This window comes from Sphaeramia orbicularis, chromosome 8 (genome assembly GCF_902148855.1).
Source record: "Sphaeramia orbicularis chromosome 8, fSphaOr1.1, whole genome shotgun sequence".
Lineage (NCBI taxonomy): Eukaryota > Metazoa > Chordata > Actinopteri > Kurtiformes > Apogonidae > Sphaeramia > Sphaeramia orbicularis.
Window position 1 is genome coordinate 9,309,754 of NC_043964.1, and position 19,606 is coordinate 9,329,359.

Below are 19,606 nucleotides of genomic sequence, written 5' to 3' on the forward strand. Positions count from 1 at the left end.
ATTGAAGATTTTTTTTTTGGCTTAATTCAGATTTTTTTTTGTAACTTAACTGATACTTTTTTTGGCTTATTGAAGTTTTTTTTTTTTATTAATTGACGATTTTGTTTTGGCTTAATTGAAGTTTTTTTTTTTTTACTTAATTGAATATTTTTTTGGCTTAATTCAAGATTTTTTGCTAAATTTGAGATTTTTTTGGGCTTAATTGAAGCTTTTTTTTACTTAATCAAAGATTTTTTTTTTTTTTGGCTAATTCAGATTTTTTTTTAACTTAATTGAAGATTTTTTTTTTTTGGTTAATTCAGATTTTTTTTAAAATTTAATTGAAGATTTTTTTTTGGCTTAGTTCAAGATTTTTTTTGCTAAATTAGAGATTTTTTTTGCCTAATGAAGATTTTCTTACTTCCCTGAAGTTTTTTTGTGGGCTAATTCAAGATTTTTTTTTTTTTTTTTTCACTTAATTGAATATTTTTTTTTGGCTTAATTGAAGAATTTTTTTACTTAATTGAAGATTTGTTTTGGTCTTAATTGAAGATTTTTTTTTTTACTTAATAGAATTTTTTTTTTGGCTTAATTAAAGATTTTTTTTTGCTAAATTTGAGATTTTTTTGGGCTTAATTGAAGCTTTTTTTTACTTAATCAAAGATTTTTTTTTTTTTGGCTTGATTTAATTTATTATTATTATTTTTTACTTAATTGAAGATGGTTTTTTGGCTTCATTCAAGATTTTTTTCCTTAATTTAAGCAAAAACAATTTTTGAGCTTAATTCAATTCAAGACTGTGCACTAGGCAAAAACATCCTAGGGGCTGAACTGGACCCTTTAGCGGGCTGCATTTGGCCCCGGGCCACATGTTTGACACCCCCTGTTGTACTTTCTCTTATGTATTTTTATGCTGAGCTCTTGCCAACCGTTTTCCAATGCAGCTTTTCTGCCAAATGGCAAATAAACTGATACTGATTCTGATATATGGTGAGAGATACATGACAGAAATAAAAACAAACACAAACAAAACAAAACAACACCTCTGAGCAAATACAGGGTGACACAAAAAAACGGGAACTTTTAACAATCCAATACAACCAAGAGTGATGGGAGAAAATATTTTATTCATAGTAATTGAAACTTTAAACCATGCAATTTAAGAAACAATGATGGAATTTTCATTTTTTTTAAAAATTACTTCCTGTAGATGGCGTTCCTCCTGTACGAATGCGTTCTTGAAATCTGCTGTTGAGATTCCTCATGACCGCTGCAACACTCTCAGCTGGGATACTGTGAATTTCATCCTGAATTCTCTGTTTTAACTCATCCAGAGTCTTGGTCGAGTCGTGTACACTTTACTCTTGAGATAGCCCCACAAAGAACAATCACAAACGGACAAATCTGGCGATCTAGGGGGCCAGGGAACGTTACCGAATCTTGAGATCACACGGTTAGCGAACAATTCTCGCACAGCCGCCAATGGTTACTAAAATGGGGGTGTGTTTACTTGCTCAAGGTCACTGTCTCGCAGTGCTGCCACTTGCTCATGTCTGCCAATACGCATTTCAAAATTCCCGTTTTTTTTGGGTCACCCTGTAATTTAAAAAAATGAAAATTCCATCATTGTTTCTTAAATGGCATGTTTAAGGTTTCCAATTACTATGAATAAAATATTTTTCTTCCATCACTCTTGGTTTTATTGGATTGTTAAAAGTTACCGTTTTTTTGTGTCCACATACAAACTCTAGGTACGTACGTGATAAGCAGCCATTTCGACTGACGGGCCATTCCCAAACACATGACCAAGCAGATGACCAGATCCAGGATCAGCAGCAGCAGATAGGCCAGCCATCTATGAAAAAAACACCAAAACACAGCTTCAGCACAAAAAAAAAAAAAAAAAAACCTCATCCACCACTTGTGTTCAAACTACTAAAGAGCCTGGAAGACATATGTTTCCGACTGAATACGTAGGACGCCTATGAGCTGCAGTATATCAGCATTCATGTCTTCTAGTTAGAGCCCATCTGTTCCATCAGGTAATTTCCAGCTTGTTGGCTTAATAATTCAACAGCACAAATCCATAGACATTAATTTTTAAGGCTCTGAAAATGTCTTTCGCGGGAACAGCTCACACTTGGTCTGGACTTGAGGAGTGTGTCTATATATATGTATGTGTACGTGTGCCTGGTTTGACCCTAAAAAACACATAGAAACGGCTCCAACTATGACTCATTCATACATCCCTGATAGTAAATATACGCAGCATTAATCCTCAGGACATTCAGACAGACAGTGGATATCAGCATCTTTGCAGTTTTGTATTAAAGATGCGCTCTCAGGTCAATAAATAATATAATTCATTGACAGTAGAGAATGTGAGGTGAAGATCCTACCTGACATACGGGCTTATATTTGTAGAAATACTTTATATAGATTGAAAATAACTGCAGGACTGGCAGAGAGAGAGAGGGCACACGGATGAAGAAAACACAAAGATACGCTACGTTTTACTTTTTCTGGATAAACAGAAGCACAGAAGCAGAAGTAGAAGCCGAGGCGTCTCACCGCACACAGGGCAGTGATGGATTCAGAAACAGAATAGAGGAGGGTGGATGTGATATTGGAAAACAGAATGGTGTCATTTTGTCCCATAACACTGGGTCGACTGTAACCATTTGCTGTTCATCAATAAAACCGAGCCACAGGCTGTTCGCAGACCGATGGCTACGCGGAATCCAATAAACAACCGGGAGATGGTGTTAGGTGGCACAATGTGGCAACGGTGGTATGAAAGGAGAGCCGACGCCACGATCGAAAAAGTAGACGCCATGTGAGGAATATGTGCAAAATGACTGAAAAGTACAGGAATCAGAAACACTGGATAACCACAGCTGGTGCCACCGTCGAATACGGTGTTTTTCAACCTCAGTGTCGGGATCCTATGTGGGGTCGCCTGGATTTCAAATGGGGTCGCCTGAAATTTCTAGTAACACGGTCTACAATTTTTTAGAAATGATTAGCTTCAGAGATTAATGTGCTAAATATTACGTATTTTAATAAGATTAATTGGAAAATAAATGACAAAAGTGCCGGTTTGCTGATGTTTTCAAGGTATATGATTAAATGTTATTACACATATATATTGGTTTTTGTACATTTACAGGGTGGGGAAGCAAAATTTACAAATGAACATTTAGTTGTTTTTTCTCAGCAGGCACTACGTCAATTGTTTTGAAACCAAACATCTATTGATGTCATAATCATACCTAACACTATTATCCATACCTTTGCAGAAACTTTTGCCCATATGAGTAATCAGGAAAGCAACGTCAAAGAGTGTGTGATTTGCTGAATGCACTCGTCACACCGAAGGAGATTTCAAAATAGTTGGAGTGTCCATAAAGACTGTTTATAATGGAAAGAAGAGACTGACTATGAGCAAAACTATTACCAGAAAGTCTGGAAGATACTATTAAGAAGAATGGGAGAAGTTGTCACCCGAATATTTGAGGAACACTTGCACAAGTTTTTTGTTGCTTCCTCCACTTACCGACTTTCTGGTAATAGTTTTGCTCATAGTCATTCTCTTCTTTTCCATTATAAACAGTCTTTATGGACACTCCAACTATTTTTGAAATCTCCTTTGGTGTGACGAGTGCATTCAGCAAATCACACACTCTTTGATGTTTGCTTTCCTGATTACTCATATGGGCAAAAGTTTGTGAAAAGGTATGGATAATAGTGTTAGGTATGATTATGACATCAATATATGTTTGGTTTCAAAACAATTGACGTAGTGCCTGCTGAGAAAAAACAACTAAATGTTCATTGTAAATTTTGCTTCCCCACCCTGTAATTTTAACAATATTATGCTTCATATGTTCATTGTAATTTATACATTACAGTGGATTTACAAATACACAAAATATTTAGTAACAGGCAGAATATTGGTAAAATTGTACTTGATGAAAAGATGTGAATAACCTGAAAAAATTGAAATTCCTTAAGAAAATAAGTGCAATTTTAACAATATTCTGCTTTCAACTTATCATTTCTACATGTTCATTATGGATCAGATCTACAAAGACACTAAACACTGAAAAACAGGAAGAAAATAGTTAAAATTGTGCTCGATTTTCTTTAGACATTTCAGGTGTTCATATTTGTTCAGGTTATTAACGTTTTATTGTTACATGTAAATATTTTCATAATTTGGGGTTTTTTTTTTGCACAAAAACAAAGACAAAAAATTGAACTTGTCATTATTTATAGGCATAGTGTAAGTTTTTTTTTTGTTTTTTTTTTTTACATCAAACTGAGAAGAAAATATGGAGTCATTATTTTTTGTAGGTTATCATAATAATATAGAAATGTCAACTCCAAACTTTTTCTCTACATTTTAGAGTGAAAAAAGTAAACCGCATAATAAAAAGGTTTATATCTACAAACTATCCTTTCAAAAAATGTGAAGAACATGAACCAAACTGAGAAAAATAAGTGTCATTTTAACAATATTCTGCCTCAGTTTATCATTTAAACCATGTACATTATAACTTACAGATTACAGTGAATCTACAAACACACAAAACATTTAATAACAGGCAGAATATTGTTAAAATTGTACTTACTTCTCTAAAGACATTTCAGGTTGTTCATATTTGTTCAGGTTATTCACATTTTTTTGCAAAATTATACTTTGTTTTAGTGTAAATGCATGAAAATGTTTACATTTACAAAGAGAAAAAAATTGGAGTTGTCATTATTTATTTGTTATTATGATCATATTTTACTAAATCCTGCCCATTTGAGACTGAATTGGTCTGAATGTGGAACCTGAACTAAAAGGACTGTTCATATCTTAGTGTCATTTTTGCATTTCACAAATTCATCCCAAGGGCCAGACTGGACCCCTTGGCGGGCCGGATTTGGCCCCCGGGCCGCACGTTTGACACCTGTACTCTGTGGCATACAGGGAAGGGAATATGCATAGAGTCTATGCAAATTCCTCCAGCCATTTCCACGTCGTGTTTTTTTCATCCATATAATATACTGCCAGGTGGCTGGGTGAGCCTTCGCTTCCCACAATGCACGTCACGACAAAATTCCGAAGATGCCCAAGTGACCTCCCGGCTCTGCTTCTAAGCAGAATTATTACGCAGGAAGAAAAACGATTCTAAGGAATTGAGCTCCTGGGAATCTATCTAATATGCAGCAAAATATGGGAAATTACAAAGCTTTTACTAATATAAAATTGATATAAATGGGCCTTCTTTGTCATGTTTTATAATTTACAGAGGAGAACTTGTGTCACCTTTCTGTTTTACCAAGGACCCAATTCAGCCTTGACTAAATGAGTTTAATTGAATCTACTCTCTCAGTTACTTTTCCAGACATGCCTCTTCTGTTCCTGCTACTACTGGCAAGATTAATACTTCAGGTCATGAATCATCAATTATAAACACGGATCATTTACTATTCTGTGGACACTATTTTGTATTTTGGTCTAAAAGAAATTCAGCTCTAGAAGTCAAAGTGAAACAATTGTGGATGATTTTGCCATAATAACTGCGTTCTGGCTGCACTTTAAATGTTCCAATAAACCTGTGCACAATAAAAAAATACACTGAAACTCTTTGTAGATATGCAAAACTCACTGTATTTGTGCAAAGAGGTTATTTCAGAGTGCCCATCCTGTATATTACCAGGGGTCGTGATGACTAACAGAGTTTTCCATAGAGAAGCAACAATGGGGCCTCATAACAAGTAAACAAAGCTATAAACCGCCTTGTTCTTTCATCCTACTGCAGTGGCACATTTTAACTGTTTTTTTTTTCTCTAAAGAAATGAGTAAAGGTGTAAACAACAGTCTGAACGCAGTACAACTATGTCATTAAAGTAAAGTGCCTCTGTGCTGCATGTATTTGGGCTATTATGTCCCACAGTAAAACAAACAAAAACAGATTTTAGCATATTTTTCAATTGAATGCGACTAAAACCTGCAGAAACGCACATTTATATTTACATAGATTTTTTTTTTACATTATAGATTCATTGCAGCAGGCATGGGTTGGCTTGTCACTAGTGATGTCTCGATCTGGATTTTTTTTGCTTCGGATACAATTTTTTTTGGGATTAGTTTTGCCGATACCGATCCGATACCAACTTTTTACAATGAAATTTTTATTTAAATTTGGAGTCATTATATATAGGTTATGCTATTTTTTTTTTTTTACTTGAGATCACAATTGGGCTGAATGTGGAACCTGAACTAAAACAAGTCTGACACCTTTGACTCAATAACTTTAGTATAATTTTTGCACTTTCCAAATTCATACTGTGGGACAAATTAGAACCTTTTGTGGGCCATATGTTTGGCACCGCTGTAGTGTGTTTATGAACAGGTCCTTCCAGGTATTATATGGGGGTGCGTTCCATGCTGTTAGTGATAGTGATGTCCCGATCTGGATTTTTTTTTGCTTCCGATCTGATATTTTTAGGATTAGTTTTGCCAACACTGATCTGATACCGATCCAATACCAACTTTTTACAATGAAATTTTTATTTAAAACTGGATTCATTATTTATAGGTTATGCTTTTTTTTTTTTTTTATTTTTATTTTTTTTTAACTTGAGATCACAATTGGTCTGAATGTGGAACCTGAACTAAAACAACTTTGACTCAATAACTTTAGCATAATTTTTGCACTTTCCAAATTCATACCATGGGACAAATTAGAACCTTTAGGCGGCCAGTTTTGGCCTGCGGGCCATATATTTGGCACCGCTGTAGCGTGTCTATGGACAGGTCCTTCCAGGTATTATATGGGGGTGCGTTTCGTGCCAGTAGTGATAGTGATGTCCCGATCTGGATTTTTTTTGCTTCTGATCCAATCCAATTTTTTTTTTGCAATCAGTTTTGCTGATACTGATCCAATACTGACTTTTTACAATGAAATTTTGATTTAAACTTGGAGTCATTATTATTTTACTTGAGATCACAATTGGGCTGAATGTGGAACCTGAACTAAAACAAGTCTGACACCTTTGACTCAATAACTTTAGTATAATTTTTGCACTTGCCAAATTCATACTGTGGGACAAATTAGAACCTTTTGTGGGCCATATGTTTGGCACCGCTGTAGTGTGTTTATGAACAGGTCCTTCCAGGTATTATATGGGGGTGCGTTTCGTGCCATTAGTAATAGTGATGTCCTAATCTGTATTTTTTTTGCTTCCGATCTGATTTTTTTAGGATTAGTTTTGCTGATACTGATCTGATACCGATCTCACACCAACTTTTTAAAATGAAATTTTGATTTAAATTTGGGGTCATTTTTTATAGGTTATTATGCTATTATTTTTACTTGAGATCACAATTGGGCTGAATGTGGAACCTGAACTAAAACAACTCTGACACCTTTGACTCTTAATAAATTTATTTTTGCACTTTCCAAATTCACACTGTGGGACAAATTAGGACCTTTGGCGGGCTGGTTTTGGCCCACGGGCCGTATGTTTGCCACTGCTGTAGCACATCTATGGACAGGTCCTTCCAGGTTTTATATGGGGGTGCATTCCGTGCCCTTCATGCCCATGTATGAATACACAACAGCATATAAAGGACCACATCTAGAACCTGTGGATCCCCAAGGGTCAACGAGTTAGTTTACTTATAATGGGCAAAATTTTAAATGTCTGTAGCGGCAAAACTATGAGTTGAATTCATACCAAACTGGGTTTATAGATTACCAGTGACCCAAAATAGATGTGATTACAATTTGGGAAAAGTAGGTTAAAATTCAATTTTTATATGAATTGTTAACAATTTTTTTCCCATTTACTTATAATGAACAAAATTTGAAATGTGTGTAGGAGCAAAACTGTTGGTTGAATTTATACCAAATTGGGTTTATAGATTACCAGGGACCCAAAATTGATGTGATTACATTTTGGGAAAAATAGGTCACAGTTTAAATTTTTATGAATTTTTAAATTCTTCTTTTTCCCCCATTTACTTATAATGGGCAAAATTTCAAATGTCTGTAGCAGCAAAACTATGGGTTTAACTCATACCACATTGGGTTTATAGATTACCAGTGACCCAAAATAGATGTGATTACATTTTGGGAAAAGTAGATTAAAGTTCAAATTTTTTTATGAATTGTTAACAATTTTTTTCCCATTTACTTACAATGAGCGAAAATTCAAATGTCTGTAGCAGCAAAACTATTGGTTGAATTCATACCAAATTGGGTTTATAGATTACCAGTAACCTAGAAGAGATGTGATTACATTTTGGGAAAGACAGGTCAAAATAAATTTTTTAAATAAATTTTTAAATATTTTTTCCCCCCATTTACTTACAACGGGTGAAATTTCATATGTCTATAAAAGCATCAATTTTGTTTTAATTTACTTCAAATTTGGCACATATATAGAGGTAATTGATATGCTGACATCACCACACGCATAGACATGATGACATCAGCTGGATCGATTGCCAAAATAAGGTACAATATGTGCAAAGGGGCGGGGTTTGTTGTGTTGGCACCACTTGTTTGGACTTTGTTCATTATATTTTGTTTTCATGAATATTGAAATTGACTTTCAACTGCTTTTCATGACTCTTTACTGAAAAGACCACGGTTGAACAAACATCTATAATCATTTATGATTCAGAAGCTGCTGCACTATATACACATTCTACAAGAGCAATAAATATTACAGCTCAAACTGCACAATAGGCAATAATTTCAGCTTTCATTTATTTAGTAAGTGGGAGAAATATGTTGTGTTCTAGGGGGGAGATCAATAAAATCCCATCTGCTTAGCATTTGGTCTTGATCAATTGTTGTCCTATTTACAGAATGTTTACATCAACAACACACGCACACACACAAATAAAAAATAAAAAATGTCAATCCCTCCCCTAAAGGGAATAAACACGGCTCCACCTACCTATAGTACTCAATGAAGGCTGTTTGGTCTGCAAAGGCCGCCAAGTCCTCATTGACTTTCCTAATGTCGGGCAGGCCAGTCAGCTCGCGGATGACATTGTTGACCATCAGCTGCATAAAGCGTAAAGCTTGGAGGTAATCCGCCCTCGGAGCAAATATTTCATCTAGCCGCTCCAGGTGCTGCTTAAGTCTGGTTTGTGCATTTCCCAAAGAGCCTGCAACCTGAAAATAAAATAAATATGAGAAAATGGAAGAAATCAAAGTAAATAGGAAGTAGTGGGTAAATAAGGGAGGGGAGAAGTCAGAGAGAAAATGGGGGCAGAAAGAAACAAATTTATATAAAAACGATGCTCATAAAAAAGAAGATTGAAATATAGAGAAAGGTGAAAGAAGCAAAGAAGCAGTCCCTGGAGAAAAGATTAGCTTTGCTCCTCAACTGTGTGTTTTATTCAGATAAACAATGTTAGAGTGGAATACTGATAACAATACCAGGGAGACCCGTTATCACAGGGGTCTTTGATAGCGAGAAGAGAGTGGGAGGACGCATGGCGGAGTAGAGTAAATACATTTTACTTTTACCGTTTGAACAAGAATATTGTTATGAAATAAACGGCTGCGCTTGCACGGCATGAATAGCGTTAGAAAGTCAATTTTAGCTTGATGCTGACGGGGGGAAAAACATGTTTTTTTTGCTAGCACAGCCACATTTGATTCAACGCCACAAGAGCTTGACCCACTCTGACATAGATGACTTTAAAAAGGGCACATTTGATTTTTTTTTTTTTAAGGTAAACATAAGAGTTGCCCTGCCTTCAAAGTTCAAAAATGTTCAAAAACTCATAGCATAATTACCGAAGTCGTGCACTATATGGACAAAAGTATTGGGACAGTTGTACAAAACAATAATAACAAATATCATTATATAGTTTTATGTTGGGATAAATATCATTGCATTGGTTAGTTTGGTTTAAATTCTTATCTTTGCTTCTAAAATACCTAAGGGATGTTTTTTTTTTTACTTAATTTCTCTCAACATTGATTTTGTTTTTTACCCACCCCCTGAAGGGTTTGTTTTGTTTGTTTGTTTCTGTGTTTCTGTATTGGTTAACACTCCAGCAACATTATTGGTTGAATTCATACCAAACTGGGTTTATAAAATGCCACTGACAGAATAGATGTGGTAACAGTTTGGGAAAAGTAGGTCAAAGGTCAAATTTTTCATGAATCTTTTATTTTTTTATTTTTTAAATAATCATTTTCTACAACAACTAACCATCTACTTTCTTCACATCTCACTTAGGAAGAAAAATCCCCCCAATAAACTTAAAGGAAATATTGATGTTTATAAACTATATGGACAAAAATATTGGGACACATCATGTCTACAGCTGTAAGATGTCCTGTTCATGTTGATTTGAGCTAAAAACATCAATATTAACAATCAATATGATATTTATTCCAATATAAAACTATATTAATAGTATTGTTACAAAGTTCAGGTGTGGTTTCTTGGAATTAAGAGAGAGTAATTTGAATTTCAGAGATTTTGATATGTGTGAGTGGATTAATAATAATAATAATCATAATAATTAGAATTATATAGCGTTATTCTAGACACCCAAAGCGCTTTACATTATTGACCCATTATTCATTCACTCTCACATTCTCCCTCTGGTGGTGGTAAGCTACATCTGTGGCCCCTCTGACCACCACCAAACATTCATACACCAGTGTGAGTGGCACTGGAGGCAAGGAGGGTGAAGTGTCTTGCCCAAGGACACAACAGACTGACTAGGACAGAGTGGGATTCGAACCGCCAGCCCTTTGGTTATTGGACGACCCGCTCTACCACCTGAGCCACAGCCACCCCAGAGTGAGGGCAGATGTGAGTCTAGATGAATTGGGATTGTGGGTGTGAAATTATGGAATGGACCTTATGATGCATTTAAGTTATGCACTCCTTTGGTGAAGTTTTAAAAAAAAAAAAAAAAAAAAAAAAAAAAGAGTACTTTAAGTTTAAATTATTCAGAAATATTGAATTGAGATGGCAGATGTGTTTTTGTTGTTGACTTTTTTTTAATATATTTGTTATTATTATGGTGTATGGTGTGGATGTTTTTCAAGCAAAGCTCAAGACCCACTTGTTTACTCTGTGTTTTATGTTTTGATTTGTTTTTACAGTTAATGTTTTTAGTTTTTATGTTTTTTTGTGTTTGATTTTATATCTGTACAGCACTTTGATTGAAAGCGCTTTACAAATAAATTATTATTATTAAATTATTATTATTAAATGCTCGATGCTGTACACATTTAAGTTGACGTAAGCAGTGTATTAGTTGAAAAGGACAGGCAAAAAAATAAGCTTTTGCTTCTAGCCTATTCCTTTTTTGGTTTTTATGTTTATTACAATTGATGTACTGAGTACAATGACTGATGTAAAACCAAAAATAAATTCATTCATTCATTCATTAAGACAATTGTTATTATCGTTTTGTATCTTAGACCCCTGTTAGAAAAGAAACACCTGAACTCAACATGTCCCAGTACTTTTCTTCCTAAGTGAGATGTTAAGAAAGCAGATGGTTAGTTGTGGTAGAAAATGATTATTTAGTCAGAGCAGGAAAAATATTTTTGAAATTTAGTGGTAGAACATTTAAAATCATAGTCACGGATTAAAAAAAAGAACAAAATCAATATTAAGAGTAAGCAAGTAAAAATCATCTCTGAGGCATTTTAGAAGCAACGACAACAATTTAAACCAAACTAACCAACGCAATGATATTTATCCCAATATGAAACTATATTATGACATTTGTCGTCATTATTTTCCAGACCTCTCTTAGAAAAGAAACACCGAAATTCAATGTGTCCCAATATTTTTGTCCATATCATGTATGACTTAGGCAGTTATGCTGGGAATAGAATAAAATAGAATGTCTTTATTGTCATTGTACAGGTACAACGAAATTGAAAGTACAGTCCTGTTTAGGTGCCATAAAAGTATAAATAATATATATAAAAGAGTATAAAAACTGAAAATATAAAAGAAAAACCCCAAATAAATGCATAAACATCTAAAAAAACAGCACAGAAAAATGACACATAGAACATCATCATATACCCCTAGACAACATTCAGCATAAACGATAAAAACAGGGCTAAAGAAATCTGAGTTTGGAGCTGAACGTCCCACTTAAATGAAACTTCTACACAAAAACATGCATGATCCTGCTTAGACAAAGATAATGAACATTTTCTCTGTTTTAATGATATGATTTTTTCACTTTCGGTAACATCCATGACTTCTGTTTTTTTTACCGGAACTGTATTTAATTTTACACCATGTAGGAGGTTTGACTAATTCTGAACAGATGTTACATTTTTTTTTTTTTTTTTTTATCATCCAGAGCAGTTTGTAGCGGTCTCAAGTTTTCTTATTTATCATCGTTTCCCCCATGACTCTTGTAACACATTAAAGCATGCTGAGTAAGATTTCTCATTCCCACGCTGTGAAAAGTTGGCACAAAGAAGATAAAAATGCATCTTGGTCTGCTTGACACCGCAATATTTCAAACACTGTTGATTAAATTGGGAATGCATGCTCGTGATGTTCTGTAAGTGAGACGGTTAGAAAGAGTATCCATGTGGAGTTGAGGCAGATACCAGCCCATCCTCCACCCCCAGTACTCCCATGGGGGTGGGGGGTTGGGGGTGGGGTATACGATTACCAGTAAACTACTCTCACTCCTCACCTCTATGTTCATCATCGCTCACACTTCCTGCCACAATGCTCTGAATCTTATCTGTAAATCATTCTGCCTGAGTGTGAGAAATGGGCTCCATCAGTTCGCTGCTATGGGTGATCCACATTTCCCTAATCTGGACTTTCCAATCTTCCTTTAAAATGGATTAAAGCTCACTTTTACTGGAAGCGGGTCACGAGAACGGTCCTCCATTTTGGACACGGCTGTTAAATGAGACTGACTGATTAGAGTACAAGTGTCAAACAGATGGACCACGGGTCTAAACCGGCCCAACACAGGGTCCAATCTGGTCCGTGAGATGAATCTGTGAAATGTAAAAGTCCAGGGAGTTACAATAGTTTTGCTTCAGGTTCCACACAGTTTTGTCCCGCCTTGTTGAGCCGCATTATGTAACTAGAAAAGCACTCGGAGAGCGCAGACCTCCGCCAAGCGCAAAAATTCCCCACATAATCGGTGATACAAATCCTACATTTATTTTTACCTCCGCCAAGGAGGTTATGTTTTTAAAGTAAAGTAAAGTAAGTAAATTTTATTTATAGAGCACTTTTCACAGACAGAGTCACAAAGTGCTTTATCAATTCAAATCAGAATCAAATTAAGTTTACAGAGACCCAACAGAATCCTTCAGGAGCAAACACTTGTGATTGGTGACAGTGGCGAGGAAAAACTTCCCTTTAACAGCAGAAACCTGGAGCAGACCCAGACTCCTGAAGGATGGCTGTCTGCCTTGACCAGTTGGGGTTAAAGAGAGAGAGTAAAGGAGGAGAAAAGAGAGAGCGATAGAGATAGAGAGAGACTGGGTGGAGGGGGGGATGACACATGGAGTACGTTATGATGAATACATAGAGTGTAATCAGTTTGTGGTGGTCCTGGGTCAGGTGGGAGACTAAAAAGCCTTTTTGAACAGGAGGGTTTTGAGGTGTTTCTTAAAGCTCTCTACAGAGTCCATGGACCGTAGGTGTAGAGGCAGGTCATTCCATAGACGTGGTGCCACAGCTTTAAAAGACCTGTCACCGCGTGTGCTAAAACAGGTCCGTGGAACCATCAGCAGGTGCTGTCCTGAAGACCTCAAGCTACGAGTTGAGCTGTAGGGCTGGATCAGGGAAGCAATGTATACAGGGGCCTGGCCATGTAGGGCCCGGAAAGTTAGCACCAGAATTTTGAAATGAAGACGATATAGAACAGGGAGCCAGTGGAGAGATTTAAGGATGGGAGTGATGTGGGTTCTCCTGTTTGTGCGGGTCAGGAGCCTGGTAGCAGAGTTCTGGACAAACTGTAGACGGGCCAGCTCCTTCTTGTTTAAGCATGTAAACAGGCTGTTGCAGTAGTCTAAGCGAGAAGATACGAAAGCGTGAACGATCATCTCGAGCTCATTTGTGGACACCATAGATCTGAGTTTGGAGATGTTGCGTAGGTGGAAGAAACAGTTTTTGACTAGGTGTTTGGAGTAGAATTCTAAAGACATGTCCTGGTCAAAGATGACACCCAGATTCCTCAGTTTTGTCTTTACCGAGGAACTCAGGTCTCCAAGGTGATGTTGATGATTGGTGATGGTGATGATTTTTGCCAGGGTTTGTTTGTTTGTCTGTCTGTTTGTCTGTCCGTTAGTGTGCAACATAACTCAAAAAGTTATGGACAGATTTTGATGAAATTTTCAGGGGTTTTTTTTGGAAATGGGATAAGGAAGAAATGATTAAATTTTGGTGGTGATCGGGGGTGGGGGGGCCCATTTCCAACAAACCCTGAAAATTTCATCAAAATCTGTCCATAACTTTTTGAGTTATGTTGTACACTAACGGACAGACAAACAGACAGACAAACAAACAAACAAACAAACAAACCCTGGCAAAAACATAACCTCCTTGGCGAGGGGGGGGCCCACGGGGGGGGGGGGCACTGATCAGCCTTGGCGGAGGTCTGCGCTCTCCGAGTGCTTCTAGTTTAAAATTAAATCCGCCTTCTGGATCAGATCCGGATCAGCCTTTGAAATGTGAAAGAGGACCCCATTGTCAATTCCTGAGTTAAATTTCATGAGTTTTGGTCAATAATTAAGCGAGATATTGGGAAACGAAAATTTTGGCCCCATTTACCACAATGTTAACGAAAATTTCAAAGTGATCCAGAATCCAGGATTTCTTCCGGATCACCCCCAAAAGTTAATCATTTCTTCCTTATCCCATTTCCAACAAACCCTGAAAATTTCACCAAAATCTGTCCATAACTTTTTGAGTTATGTTGCACACTAACGGACAGACAAACAGACAGACAAACCCTGGCAAAAACATAACCTCCTTGGCGGAGGTAATAAATTCCAATTATGTAATAAAAGTTCAAAATGTAATAAGAATGTCACGTCATCTTGTAATAAACTGACGCATTTTGTAACTAGAAGCACTCGGAGAGCGCAGACCTCCGCCAAGGCTGATCAGTGGCCCCCCCCGTGGGCCCCCCCACCCCCGATCACCACCAAAATTTAATCATTTCTTCCTTATCCCATTTCCAACAAACCCTGAAAATTTCATCCAAATCTGTCCATAACTTTTTGAGTTATGTTGCACACTAACGGACAGACAAACAAACAAACAAACAAACAAACAAACAAACCCTGGCAAAAACATAACCTCCTTTGTTAGAGGTAATAAACTACGTCAACGCATTATATAGTAAATTTTTTCGCATTATGTAGTAAGTTATTACAATTTGAGAAATTTATTACAAAATGCACTTGACACATTTTTATTTAAAAAAAAATGTAATAACATGGTTCATTATGCAATAACAATCCAAAAAAAATAATATAATTTCAGAGCAATTTAGAAGAAATTAGTCACAGGAGCTACAGGTAATATAATCAGAACTTTAACCACACAGTTTAAAGATTAATTTAGCACCTTACATTTTCCTGAAAATAAAAATATGTCAAGTGCATTTTGTAATAAACTTCTCAAATTGTAATAACTTACAACATAATGCGAAAAAATTTACTACATAATGCACTGAGGTAGTTTATTACAAAATGTGTCAGTTTATTACATAATGCGGCTTTATTACAAGATGATGTGACATTCTTATTACATTTTGAACTTTTATTACATAATGGGAATTTATTACATAATGCAGCTCAACACGCCTCCCTGTACACTAAACAGGTACAAAGGATGGCTTCATCAGTTCTTAACAATGACTCCCATCCTTTACGACACAGGTGTCAAACATGCGGCCCGGGGGCCAAATCCGGCCCGCCAAAGGGTCGAGTTCGGCCCTTGGGATGAATGTGTGAAATGCAAATTTACACTGAAGATATAAACAATCATTTTACCTCAGGATCCACATTTAGACCAATATGATCTAAAGTGGGTCAGACCAGTTAAATACTATCATAATAACCTATAAATACTCACAACTTTAAATTTCTGTCTTAGTAAATGTAAATATTTCCATGTATTTAGACTAAAATAAAGTATACAGGGTGGGGAAGCAAAATGTACAACGAACATTTAGTTGTTTTTTCTCAGCAGGCACTACGTCAATTGTTTTGAAACCAAACATATATTGATGTCATAATCATACCTAACACTATTATCCATACCTTTTCACAAACTTTTGCCCATATGAGTAATCAGGAAAGCAAACGTCAAAGAGTGTGTGATTTGCTGAATGCACTCGTCACACCAAAGGAGATTTCAAAAATAGTTGGAGTGTCCATAAAGACTGTTTATAATGGAAAGAAGAGAATGACTATGAGCAAAACTATTACCAGAAAGTCTGGAAGATACTATTAAAGAAGAATGGGAGAAGTTGTCACCTGAATATTTGAGGAACACTTGCACAAGTTTCAGGAAGCGTGTGAAGACAGTTATTGAGAAAGAAGGAGGACACATAGAATAAAAACATTTTCTATTATGTCAATTTTCTTGTGGCAAATAAATTCTCATGACTTTCAGTAAACTAATTGGTCGTACACTGTCTTTCAATCCCTGCCTCAAAATATTGTAAATTTTGCTTCCCCACCCTGTAATTTCACAAAAAATATGTGAATAACCTGAACAAATATGAACAACCTGAAATATTTTAAGAGAAGTAAGTAAAATTTTAACAATATTCTGCCTGATATTAAATGTTTTGTGTATTAGTAGATCCACTGTGATCTGTAAGTTATAATAAACATGTGGAAATGATAAACTGTGGCAGAATATTGCTAAAATTACACTTTTTTTTTTCAGTTTGTTCATGTTATTCACATTGTTTGAAAGAACAGTTGGTAGATGTAAACATTTTTATTGTTTAATTTTACGTTTATCGCTCTAAAACATAGAGAAAATTTTGGAGTTGGCATTATTTATATATAATTATGTTATTATTTTCCTGGTTCGGCCCACTTCAGATCAAATTAAGCTGAGAGTTTGACACCCCTGCTTTACGAGGTGAATTTCAGCTCTTTTCCTCTGGACGGAGGTTCTTAGCCCCAAGGTGCAGGACACAGCGTTATAAAAACAGCTTTGTTCCTGTTGCCGTCACTGAGCTCAATAAGAAATAGTGACATTGCACTTTACTAACTTATTTAGTTATTTATTCCATTTCTTTGCTCTATTTATTATTATTGTGACTTCAAATTTTAAATTTTTTAAATTTTATATTCTTATCCTGGTTTTTATCCCGGATTGTTTTTATCTTTTCTGGCTTTTATTGTGTTTTATTGCATCTTGTTTTTATTTATTTGATCTTATGTATTTTATTTACTTATCCATGCTGCTATACCGATGAATGGTGGAACACTGAGCACTTTTTGTCCTGTCTGTAAGTGTGATCAAGTGCCTGTCGTGCATGTTTAATGTATGTGTTGTTGTAATGCCAAGGCAATCACCTAGACTGCAAAACAAATCTACCTACGGGCATAAATAAAGTAACCTTGACCTTGACATACAGAAGAATATGATCTCAAGCGGATCACACCGGTAAAAAAAAAGTATTATAATGACCTGTAAATAATGACAACAGGTCATATAAACAACATATAAATATGTTGTAACTATTGTCATGTTCACTGTTGGAAATATGTTACAAACAGATTGTTCTATTACATTTGGTGTTTAGTAAATAAATCACTATACTCTGCACAGTCAAACAGTTCAAGCATCTCGAATTTCATGATAAGATGATAAGAACCGTGAGCAATATAGCTGGGTTATTCAAAAATATTTTTTTGTAGGTTGGAGTCCTAGAACCATCATGAAATTTTACATTTTGTAAGCATATGTGATGGTCTTTCAGAAAATAAGTTCTTTTGGTTGGTACTCCTTGTCATATCTGTGGTATTTGAAAGTGAAAATTAATGAAAAATGTTATTTTGCGATTAGATTATGACAAAAACAACAACAAAAAAGAATCATACCCATTAATAAATGCTGATCTGATTACTCTATATACTTATGTAAAAGGATGTGTAATTATTTGCAATATATCATATTTGGTTTGTGTTTAATTGGTCAATAAATATAGGGGTTCGTAAAAGTTTCAAGTTTATTTTCCAGATTTCACAAGGTCATACCACAGTCCCAATAAAGACAATGTTATTGATAATCGTGAAATGCACCAAAAACGGCAAGAGGGGTACCCTGTTCATGAATTTTTTTTTCAAATGTATTTGATATATCAATCTGAACAAGGCACTTGTTGAATTGAGGTGGAATGACCCTTGTTCCTTGTGCCAGCATCAACATTTCTGGAAAATTTCATCCAAATCCGTCCATAACTTTTTGAGTTATCTTGCCAACAAACAAACAAACAAACAAACAAACAAACAAACAAACAAACAAACAAACAAACAAACAAACCCAGATGAAAACATAACCTATCTTTTTTTTTTTTAACCTTTATTGAAGTGACACCAAGTGACAAAGAGATTTATGTACAGTATTATACAATATTTTCATTACATCATCATAATGTGTGTGCATGTAGGTGTGTGTGTGTGTGTGTGTGTGTGGGGGGGGGGGGACGGGACATATGGCATGTTATATACAAAAGAAACAAAATGTCAGTCAGTAAAAAAAATAATGTCCTCTCCTGGTTGTGTAAATGTTCTGTGTGGTGGAGAGTGTAAGATGTGTATGTGTAACTGTTGTGATGTGGACTGCTCAAAAAAAAAAAAAAAAAGTAATAATTTCTTCCTAGTGCCAGTATCAACATTTCTTGAAAATTTCATCCAAATCTGTCCATAACTTTTTGAGTTATCTTGCGAACAGACAAACAAACAAACAAACAAACAAACAAACAAACAAACAAACAAACAAACAAACAAACAAACAAACAAACCCAGATGAAAACATAACCTATCTTTTTTTTTTAGCCTTTATTGAAGTGGCACCAAGTGACAAAGGATTTATGTACAGTATTATACAATATTTTCATTACATCATCATAATGTGTGTGTGTGCGTGTGTGTGTGTGTGTGTGTGTGTGTGTGTGGGGGGGGGGGACGGGACATATGGCATGTTATATACAAAAGAAACAAAATGTCAGTCAGTAAAAAAAATCAATGTCCTCTCCTGGTTGTGTAAATGTTCTGTGTGGTGGAGTGTGTAAGATGTGTATGTGTGACTGTTGTGACATGGACTTCTCAAAAAAAAAAAAAAAAAAAATCATTTGTTCCTTGTGCCAGTGTCAACATTTCCTGAAAATTTCATCCAAATCCGTCCATAACTTTTTGAGTTATCTTGCTAACAAACAAACAAACAAACAAACAAACAAACAAACAAACAAACCCCAATGAAAACATAACCTATCTTTTTTTTTTTTTAACCTTTATTGAAGTGGCACCAAGTGACAAAGAGATTTATGTACAGTATTATACAATATTTTCATTACATCATCATAATGTGTGTGCATGTAGGTGTGTGT

General features: G+C 35.5%; 1 pseudogene; it reads right to left on the minus strand.

The window, feature by feature from the left end:
• Positions 1-19,606, minus strand: part of LOC115424202 (protein tweety homolog 2-like) — a 105,101-nt pseudogene that overhangs the window by 28,778 nt on the left and 56,717 nt on the right.